The 10,456-nt window shown below is 36.3% G+C and overlaps 1 long non-coding RNA gene across 1 annotated transcript; it reads left to right on the top strand.

Annotated features, from left to right (window-relative positions):
- The first annotated feature begins 6,463 nt into the window (after positions 1–6,463).
- Positions 6,464–7,454, top strand: LOC114311378 (uncharacterized). Its single transcript, XR_014345865.1, has 2 exons — positions 6,464–6,558; positions 7,100–7,454. It is a non-coding gene; the product is annotated as an uncharacterized LOC114311378 (long non-coding RNA).
- Positions 7,455–10,456: the final 3,002 nt, after the last annotated feature.

Below are 10,456 nucleotides of genomic sequence, written 5' to 3'. Positions count from 1 at the left end.
AGCTTCATTTTGGGCTATTTTAGTCATATGAGTCTTGTTTTGCATAGTTGTAATGCAAATGGCTTCACTAGTTTGGTGTTCTAGGCCTTCGAACATGATTTGCTTGAGTTGGTTGCATGTTGTAGTGTTTTTTTACATGTAATTTCAGCATATATAGCTCTGTCACATACTCATTTTTTTCCCTCTTTCATTGCTTTTGAGAGTTGCTCTTGAGTCTTGTTTGCAAGCTAACATGTGAACATGGTTTTCTAGCATTTTGTACCTTCATTTCAGATGATTTTCCCACTATTTTGACTGGTCTTAGCTCTGTTTTGAGCTGGTTTGGCCCTTTGAGGCTTGTATTATGTGGTTATAGTGCAACCTCTTTCACTAGCTTAATGTGTTAGACTTTTTTGAACATGAATTGCATGAGTTGCTTGCATGATTTAGTGCCATTTTGCACTCCATTTCAGCACTGAAATCTCTGCAATCTCTCTATTTTCTTCACTCTTTCATTTATTTTTGAAAGTGACTTCAAACCCCTTGTTGGCTTGCATGTGGAATTGAGACCCTCATGCCTAATGTTTTAATTCCTTCGGGAGTTCACTACCAATAGCATGAGGGCTCTTTCATGCTCAAGGTACTTGTGGTTTAAGCCCTCTTTCCATTAGAGGACACTTACCCTTTGGACTAATCAATTAAAGAATGGATTGGTAATCTAAAATCAGTAAATAAAATTGGACAAGTAAAAAAGGCCAGATTAAGAATCTTTGTGTTTCATTGCATGTGTTCGGATCAGACGTTAATCTGAACACGAGAAAAATGGGGCATTTCATACTCAAAGTGATGAAATGTGCCACTTTTCTTGGTCACCGTCACCCTTGATCATGCATGATAGGGTGGTGGTTATTTTGGTCTTGTTTGTGCATTCATTAAGCTTGTACAAGCTTGGTTCTCCAGCCATCATGCATTGAAAATGCTTGATTGATGGTTTGAAGGCCAAGAGTTACTCTCCTTTGAGTTTATGCAATGATAAGGAGGGTAGCAGTACATACACTCCTTGAGAATACACTACTTTGTCTCTGTTTGCTCTCTGTTATAGCAAAAGGAGAAGTCTAGGGATGGGGTGGCCGATCGACCAATTTTAGTGGCCGACCGGCTAGTTATAGTAGCTGATAGCCACTTTTTGTAGCCGACCGGCCACCAATGAATTTTTGCACAAGTGTGCTCCTGAGTTGGAGCAGAGGCATTCTGGGAATTGGCACAATTTTCAGTGATCAAACAAGTCCAAATAGAGGCATCCGATGGCAAGGCAGTGGCATTTTTGAGTAGGAGCAATCGAGCTTGCATGCGTCCCTCGCCCTCGAGGCCATTAAATCACTTTAGTTAGCTTGGAATAGGTAGTTAACTCGAATGTTGTACTTAATTAGTTAGTGTAACTAATTCTTCAATTTCGGTTTGTAATATTTAACTAGCTTAGAATAGTTAGTTAATTTATTTCAATTGTTGTAATAATTAGCTTAGAATAGCTAATTTGTTTTGGTTTGTAATAATTAGCTTATTTAGCATAGCTAGCTTTTATTCATTCGGACCCTCCTTCGCGAGGGTGTAATGTTGTAATAAGTGTGCGTGTATGTTTGCATGTCTTCCAACCCCACGTCTTTCTCCCGTTTATTTATCCGCTTTCGATGATTAGATTAGAGACATTTTCAATTAGCATACCTTATACTTGCATGTTTGCATCATTCATTTGTCTTGCATGCACCGAGGCTCAGCGCATCATTCAAACTGCATCATCATTTCTATATCTTCTTTGAATACGTGTTTCAAAGCATGTTATCAAATTATATCATATGCCATGATTAGGTAGCCGAGCCTATCTTACTGCATGTGTTGCATTAGGCATCTTGTATAGTTAGAGACATACGTTTTTCTAACTAGTTTTTGCTTTGGCTTGGAGTACTCAGTAAGTTTTATGTTTTAGCATACTTGCATGAGTGTGATTGCCATATTGCCATGATTCGCATGCTTGCCATGAGGCTATGTGCTTATTTGCTAAATTGCATGAATGCCTGTGGATGAAGGCTTGTTGTTTGAATTGGAACAAATCATGTTTTAAGCCCACTTGAAGCGGCAAATCCGCATCTTTTAAGCCCACTTGAGGGTGGCAACTTCAAACCATTTTCGCAAACAAACATGAATTGAATTGTTCCAATTCTTGCGATTTTAGTCTATACTTGCTTGTGTGTGTCACATAGTAAAGTTAGCTAATAACCAGAATACGAACACATGATATTTATAAAACAACATATCATGATAGTAGAGGCCAATCTTTGATCGGATAAGCGGGGGTGCTCATTTCAGGACCTTCCCTTCTCGTACCCAAGTTCCTAAGCCGAGGCAACTTTGGTGATGATGGACACGTGGCCTTTAGCCCGAGTCAGGGTTTCCTAAATTTTCCCAAAATAAAATATTAGGTAGCGACTCTGTAATCTGGAAAAGCAGTCTAATTTTGGCATTATTTGATTCAAAATCGATTTTTCAAAAAGATTTTCCGGATTGGACTCTTTGGTGTTTATTAGTTTCACATTGCACTTTATGATATTAGATTCAGAACCGTGACGGGAGTCCGAACTGCCACTACAACAAAACTAACTATTTATGGCTTTAAGTTTACGGCATACATCAAATGTATGTCGTAATTAGTACATTTTACAATATTTTTTTTTTTTGCAAGCCGTTAATGTTTTTTCAATAACGACATACATACCATGTAAGTCGTTAATTCATATATTTATGGCATACAAAAGTATGTCGTAAAAAAATGTATATTTTCACGACTTACAAAACTATGTCGTAAATATTTGCACTTAAGACGACATACATTTCATATTGTAAAATATTATAACTTTACACGACATGCATTAACATGTCATGAAAACTTCTTTAAAAAAAAAAGTTCAATCTATTTTTTTATGGCATGCAAAAGTATGCCATAAAAAATATATATTTTCACGGCATATAAAAATATATCATAAAATATTTGCACTTAAAACGACATACATTCGATGTTGAAAAATATTAAAACTTTATACGACATACATTAACATGCCGTGAAAACATCTATTAAAAAAAAATTCAATCCAATTTTTTTTAATATAAAAAACTAACAATTTCCAACCAAGCTTCTCACCTTAAATTTTTCTAATTGAGGACAATGTAAAAAATATTTGTGCGCCAATTTTTTTTAAAACTTATTTGAGTATATTTATAATTTTATAAAAAAATCCAACTTTAACTACTCTAAATGATTGGTTTGGTTAGGGTTCAAGGCAACGAGAAGACGTTCCCATATCAAAAATTGATTTTCTATGTCAATATGTGATTTCTCTCTCTCTCTCTCTCTCTCTCTCTCTCCCTCTTTCGATTGCATTCGATCTCGCATCCTCTCTCTGTGTTCTCAATCGATCATTCCTTCAATTAATGAATCAATCAATCAATCCATCGAATGGTGCAGGAGAGTTTCAAATACGTGATTCTGATCGGTGACATCTCCATTGTGAGTATTTTTCATCTTTGTTTGCTCTATTGTTTAATTATTGATTCACAATTTGATTGTATCTTTAGCTTTGTACTTTTCTTGTTGTTAAAAATCTGAATTTGAATCACGAGTGTGGTCTATCTGTTTATTGCTTGACTTGTCTATGGAGTTGAAAGAAAGCTATAGTTCCACCATTGTTGTAAATGAGCTATATAGGTCCACCGTTTGTGAAGAGACAAAAAACAACAACTTAGCAGTGAAAGTTTTTCAGATAGATGTGTTTATTGACTTGGGAGTTCCAAGAATTTGATGGTGAAACGGTGATGGCAGTATGTGATATTTGTAGAAGATTGAGGTGTAGTCTTGCAATCGCAATATATATACAGACATATATATATGTGTGTGTGTGTGTGTATGTATGTTCTACCTTCTGAAACACCAAGTATGTTTTCTTCCTTCTTGTTCTCTTATATGTTCCTCCTTGTTTTCTTCCTCTTTGTGAAAATTTTTGTCTACCACGTGTTTGATTATATGCTCAAATGAGAAATTCATCAAAGTTTCACTTTCTGATGTCTCTATGCTTTTTCTGCTTTCTTTTTTTTTTTGGTTAATAGATGTGTTACTTTTGATTGTATCAGCATATTTGTGAAACCATTGCATTGTAGGAGCTACTTATATGAGACTTATTATTTATGTGTTTTAATTTGAGCAATACCAGGCCATATATTTGTTTATATTTGTTTGAGAAAAAAAATGAAAATTTTGGGTTCTAACTTGAGCTGGGTTTTGAAAACTATATTAAACACATACACATCCAATTTTCAACCTCACTGAAACAAAGATAATAATTCTCAAGTTATGAAAAATCATCTGTCAGTGAATTTTTTTGTATGGTTATAAATGTCATTGCTGAACCTTTTTCTCCAACAGTTTGCAGACGATGCAAACTTCCAAGCTAAGTGGGAATCAGCCAAGATGGCTAACAAGCAGCGATTAGCTCAGTTCATATTTCAAGTGACAGGTGTAAGCATTGACCCAAATAGCCTCTTTGACATACAGGTCAAGCGGATCCATGAATATAAAAGATAGCTACTAAATATTCTGGCTGCGGTCTATAGGTACAAGAAGTTAAAGGTATCATAAACTTCTTTGTGTCCAAATTATTAATCATGTAAAAAAAATTATTCAAAAGTAAAAAAAAAATATTTAAAAACTTACGCCACACTCCCTCTCATTTTAGATCCATACATGTTTTTGTCCCAAATTGTCTTATTCTCTAGAGAAATTATATTCTAATTATAAATAATACAAAAAAAATCTAGATGTTCTTAAATATTTATAAATTTCTAGTAGATATGACAAATTTTTATTTTCTTTCCAATGAACTAGATATTCTAGTTAAACGGTTAGAGATTGAGAAAATCCTATTGGGATTTGGCGATTGTGTTATGCTTCAGACAAACATATACTAAAATTATATAGAATTGGAAATTAGAGTTGCTAACTTTGTTTATGTTTCCCCATCTAATACATAATTTCTCATGAATATGAAGCATGGCATAATGTAGATAATATAATGCTCTCTTTTTTTTCTTTTTTCTTTTTTTTCTTTTTTCCTTTCCTTTCTTTTTCTCCCTATAATTGCATAGGCCAACACTAGAAGCACCCTGATCCCAGCCATAGACTCTTGTCTACCCTTCGGAATGGCCACTGGTCAGGAAAGATCAGTTAGTGCGAATGTAAAAGACATTGTACTACCACACTGACCTTAATACTATTGTTAATATCAGGAGGTGGGCTGTAATTGCGAACCTCATGCATAAAAATTGAAATAAATAGATCAGAACAATAAAGTGCCAATTGATAAATTTCATGAACAGCACAATAACAGTTGCAAACTGGAAGAACAGACGCAACTGAAAGAAGCTGAGTGATTAACAAGACCCTAATTATCCAAACAAATTAACAGGAAACAATTATCATAAACTAGATGAAATACAGATTTTGAACTGATCAGTGCATGACTTGTGCACAGGCCAATGCATCCAACCAGAGACATAAATGATGAATAACACAACCTGCTAAAGGCACAGTACTTGATGCATGTAACATAGGAAGCACTTTAGCATAGGTTAGATTAAGTTAGTAAGTACAATTAATTATTATTTATGCCTCTAAGAGAAGGAAAGAGAGATTATACTATAGTAAGGGATCACAAGTTACAAAAAACTCAGCTCAACTAGGCTTTTATCAACTCATTGAGGTCAACAAGATAATACCTTCCTTTTCATTTAGTTACTTTGAATAGCCCATTTCAAAATTGTAACTAAAAGAGAGAGGGATCTGTTTGACATCAATTCATATTAAAGATAGAGATGGTGGCGGCACAATGATGAAGTCTTACATGAGCGTAGTACAGAGCCCATTATAAAGCTCAGAGAAGTACGAGAAAAAACCTGCACTATAAATAAACAATTGCTGAAGCTATAGACCTAGGAAGACTTGGAAGGGTGACAGATTAACTCAAAAGTCCAAACTATCAAATTCCAAAAACATAAAAAAATAAAAATAAAAAGGAATTAATATTTAGATGTTAAAAATTCCATGACTGTGAGCTGCCTCCAACACTGTCTTGTATGGTTTGCAAAGCAATGGGGGTTAGATGGAACACTAATGGAATTCAGTTATCGCGTTTTGCGGTATTGATTCTTATTTTGGAAATTCAAGGGTGTTGATCTCTTAATATTGAAGGTCATTTGTGCTTTGACATTGTTGTTGAATTCCTATAATTGCATTTGATGATTGAAGGTTGTCCATTTTAAATGTGTTAGAATACCTATTTCTATATTATTAGGGAACTGTTGTTAGAATACCAGGGACTCTGTTTGAACATTAATATTAGACCAACATCTTTATGACTGGGTCTTTTGAATTTGGATATAGTGCCTTGCTACAGGGAACTCTGTGAATGTGTCATCATCATCCATCACTTTGTGTTGGACATCCACAATTTGTAGAATCTCATTATGACTTATAAGGTGAAATCTCTCTCTTTATTTATTTATTTTATGTGAATTTTGATTAGAAAAGTTTTGGATAAATTTCTTTCTTGTAATCTTCCTGAAAACCCTTGTAAGTTTTTATACCACTCAATGAATGCAAAGCTTCATACCCAGGTTACATGCTTTAGCTATCTTACCTCAAATATGGAATTCTCTATGTTGTTATATATTTGTGGCCTTGTGTGAAGACATAACTTTGTGGATTGATTTGATGGCTCTTCTTTTCTCAGTTTTCTCTCATTCCTTCTGAAAATCATGTATTATGCTTATTTTCCATTAAGTTAGTGATGCTTTCATCCTTTCATCTATACCTCATTCTTTTAGTTGCAGTTCACAAAATTAAGATTTTTCCCCTTTACTTCAGTTGCTTCAGCTGCTTTCGGAAATTAATTGGATTTTGACTCGAAGACCATATGAATGCATGTGGTACAAAGATATGACCAATTAACAATATTATTTTTTCAGTAAAGAGACTCAACTTGATATTCTCCATAATTTATGCTGCTAGTTTTTGCAGAGTATAACTCAAAGCTGCTGGAGTCTACCAATTACATTACCAGGCAACAAGCTGTCAAGGTAATGAAAGTTTGAGATTTTGTTCAAAAATATGTAAATAATTAAAAAAAATAAAAAATAGACATCTCAATATTATCCTAGGGAATGCAATTTTATCTCTAAAATTGTACCCTTCATGGATGATAGGGATTTCTATAGCTTGATGATGTATCACTTTCTTGGTTTGTATGTTTGAGGTTGTTATCAGCTTGTTTAGGGTCATATTTTAGAGATTAGTGAATCTTATGATTTGGATATTTTTCTTGGTTTGTATGTTTGAGGTTGTTTTCAGCTTGATATGATAGATGTTGAGGATGGAAGTTAGTATGCAGGTTGTTTGGTGTATGGATATTAGATTTTTTTTTACTGACTTCATAGTTGTTGCTTCTGCTTGGTTTGTTCACAGGTTGCATTTTATAAGCTATTGTTTGCATACTGTTAGGCAATGTTATATTCCTGTATATATATATATATATATTATATTTTAAAAATAACCTTCTAAGACATATAAAATTATATCATAAAAAGTGTAACGATTTATGACATGCAAGAAAATGCCGTAAAAGATTATATACGGCATACAAAGTATGTCATAAATATATTAAAAATGACCTTCTACGACATACAAAATTATGTCGTGAAAAGTGTGATGATTTATGACATGCAAGAAAATGTCGTAAAATATTATATACGGCATACAAAGTATCCTATAAATATATTCAAATAACCTTCTACGACATGCAAAATTATGCCATGGAAAGTATGATGATTTATGGCATGAGAAAAATGTCGTAAAAAATTATGTACAACATACAAAGCATGTAATTAATATTTAATTTATTAGTTTTTACAACTTTACTTGCATGCCGTAAATAACGCTTAACTTTCCACAGCATGTCATATAACAGCATTTGTGTGCATGCCGTGAAAGAGTTTTTATGGCATGCATTGCAAACCATAAAAATTCAATTTTGTTGTAGTGTGTAGGACCAATTTGAGCTCTCCGAAAGGGGGCGCGAAAAAGTCGAGCTACAGGTAGGCCTGGACGCCGACTACTTCTGAGTGGAGGGTGACTATGCAGTCTTCATCCAGACATATTTGATGCCGCTTCTGACTGGCATTCATGGAGACGAGGAGGCAAGAGCTCCTGTTGTGAGAGAAAGGCCTAGAGTGACCCGGGCGAGTAGGACTCGTGACAGAGGGGCTTCCTGGGCGAGGCAGAGGACTGATTGGCCAGAGCTTCCTACCACGTTGACTTGCTGGCGGCACACTGGGGACGTCTACCAAGTTCTGATTGAGCCTGCGGCGGCTGGTCACGAGCTTGTCGGGGTTCGAGGCTCGACTCAGGTATGAACCACACTTTACATTTGCACGCCACATTTCATTTTAGATATGTTCATTTGCAGATACTAATCATTCAAACTGCATTTACAGGCATCTATCGAGTATATAGGAGGCGCTCTCAAGCTGATAACCTCCCTGATGGGGATGGTACAGAGGAGAGAGGCGCTGCTCAGCCTCTACGGTGTTCAGGTAATTTCTTCAATTTTACATTCCAGGCATCAAATTTCCACTGACACACTGACATTGACATTTCAACTGAAAAACTTCCCAAACTACATTGATACACTGCATCTGATACACTACATTCACACACTGTACTCACATACTGTACTTATACACTGTATCTGACTTCTGCATACACTCATTCTGCACATCATGCTTGCATCTGATATATATATCATAACTGATAGGCGACAACTACTTTTTCAGATTCCACCCATATTGATGACACTAGTGACAGCTGCAGCACCTGCACCGACAGTACCTCCTCCGACAGTAGGGAGGAAAGAGAGACAAACTCCAGCACGTAGCCGAGGCAGAGCTAGGGGCATCCGAGCCAAGAGCGGTCCTTCAGAGCCCATTTTGAGTGATGATGATGCAGAGATGAGCGACTTTGAGGAGGGAGTGAGTTAGCATTCAGAGTCATCTGAGAGTGGAGATGATGATGCCAAGGAGGGCACTGGAGCAAAGAGCGGAGATGACGCCAGCTTGGGTTCTGGTTCAGATTCAGATAGCGACGCTGACAGAGACAGTGCCCCAAAGTCTTCTCCTCTGAGAAAAAGGACGAAGAGGGCCTATCGAGCTTGAGACGACTAGCGCTGATTTTTGTATTTTTGTTTAGTTTCTTTTCTTTTATAGCATTAGCACATTGTACCCTCAGACAGGTTTTATTTGCTTTAAAAACTTGCACTCGCCTTTTCTAAAAACAGGCATGATCGGAATGAAAATAGTTTTTATGAAAAAATGTTGTATTTTGCATCATGAACACCATATAGCATGAAATGGACATGGAATTGAATCGGCCAAGAGCACCCTTGATTGAAATAAAAAAATTAATCGGGTAATGAACCGACCAACAACTGAAATACAAACAAAGCAATATACAACTTGACAAACAAAACAACATACAACTCGATAAACAAAACAAGACAACACAACTGCAACTCGGTAAACAAAACAAAACAACATAAATACAAACTCAACAAACTTGCTAAAAACCAAAAGGACTCAAGACAAGACCTCAAGACACTCGAAGACTAAAACAAAACACATGCTTTCAACATTCTATAGCACAAAAAAGGACATTAGGTTGGAGTGAGAGACTGCCGGCCACAAACAGAGGTTGCCGGCCATGAGAGATGGTCAGCCGGCCACCAATGTACTTTATTGGCCACCAATGGGGCTTACCGGCTACCGGCCGGCCACCTGTTGGCCATCAATGTGAAGGACCTCCAGACTGTTGACACTTGGCTTCCACCCATTGCCTTATCTTTTACAAATGGTTGAGCTACATGATTTCTTTATTTCAGCTACAAATTCTTCACAAATTGAGCCATTTTTCGTCAAAAAACTCTCGGATTGAATTACAACTTTAGATGGCTCGGAAAAGGTGAATTTCTGGGGTTTTGGCATAAATGCACTTTTCCCGCTAAGCCGTGCTTTGCTTTGTTTTTCGTTCCTTCATGCTGCAGCTAGATGCTGGAACCCGATTACACATGTCTTTAGTTTCGGGAGACAAGAGATATGCCCAACAATCGAAGAATTTCAGGCGTTAATGGAATCTCGACGCGATGAGGAAATCATACCTCAGCCTCATTTTGGCCATATCCAAGCTTTAGGACGGATGTGCGGGCTCACTCTTTATGAGGCTCGATCTTTGGTTCACAATGGAGAGCTCGATATTCCCAGTTTGATTCATCGATTTTCTGACGTTGGTGACCGCGGCGACCTTCTTTGGCGGGGTTTTCAGCAACAC

This window comes from Camellia sinensis, chromosome 12, assembly GCF_055761805.1.
Source record: "Camellia sinensis isolate YWXY chromosome 12, ASM5576180v1, whole genome shotgun sequence".
NCBI classification, from domain to species: Eukaryota; Viridiplantae; Streptophyta; class Magnoliopsida; order Ericales; family Theaceae; genus Camellia; species Camellia sinensis.
Note: the sequence above shows the minus strand (reverse complement) of the source record. Positions and strands in the feature narration are given on the sequence as shown.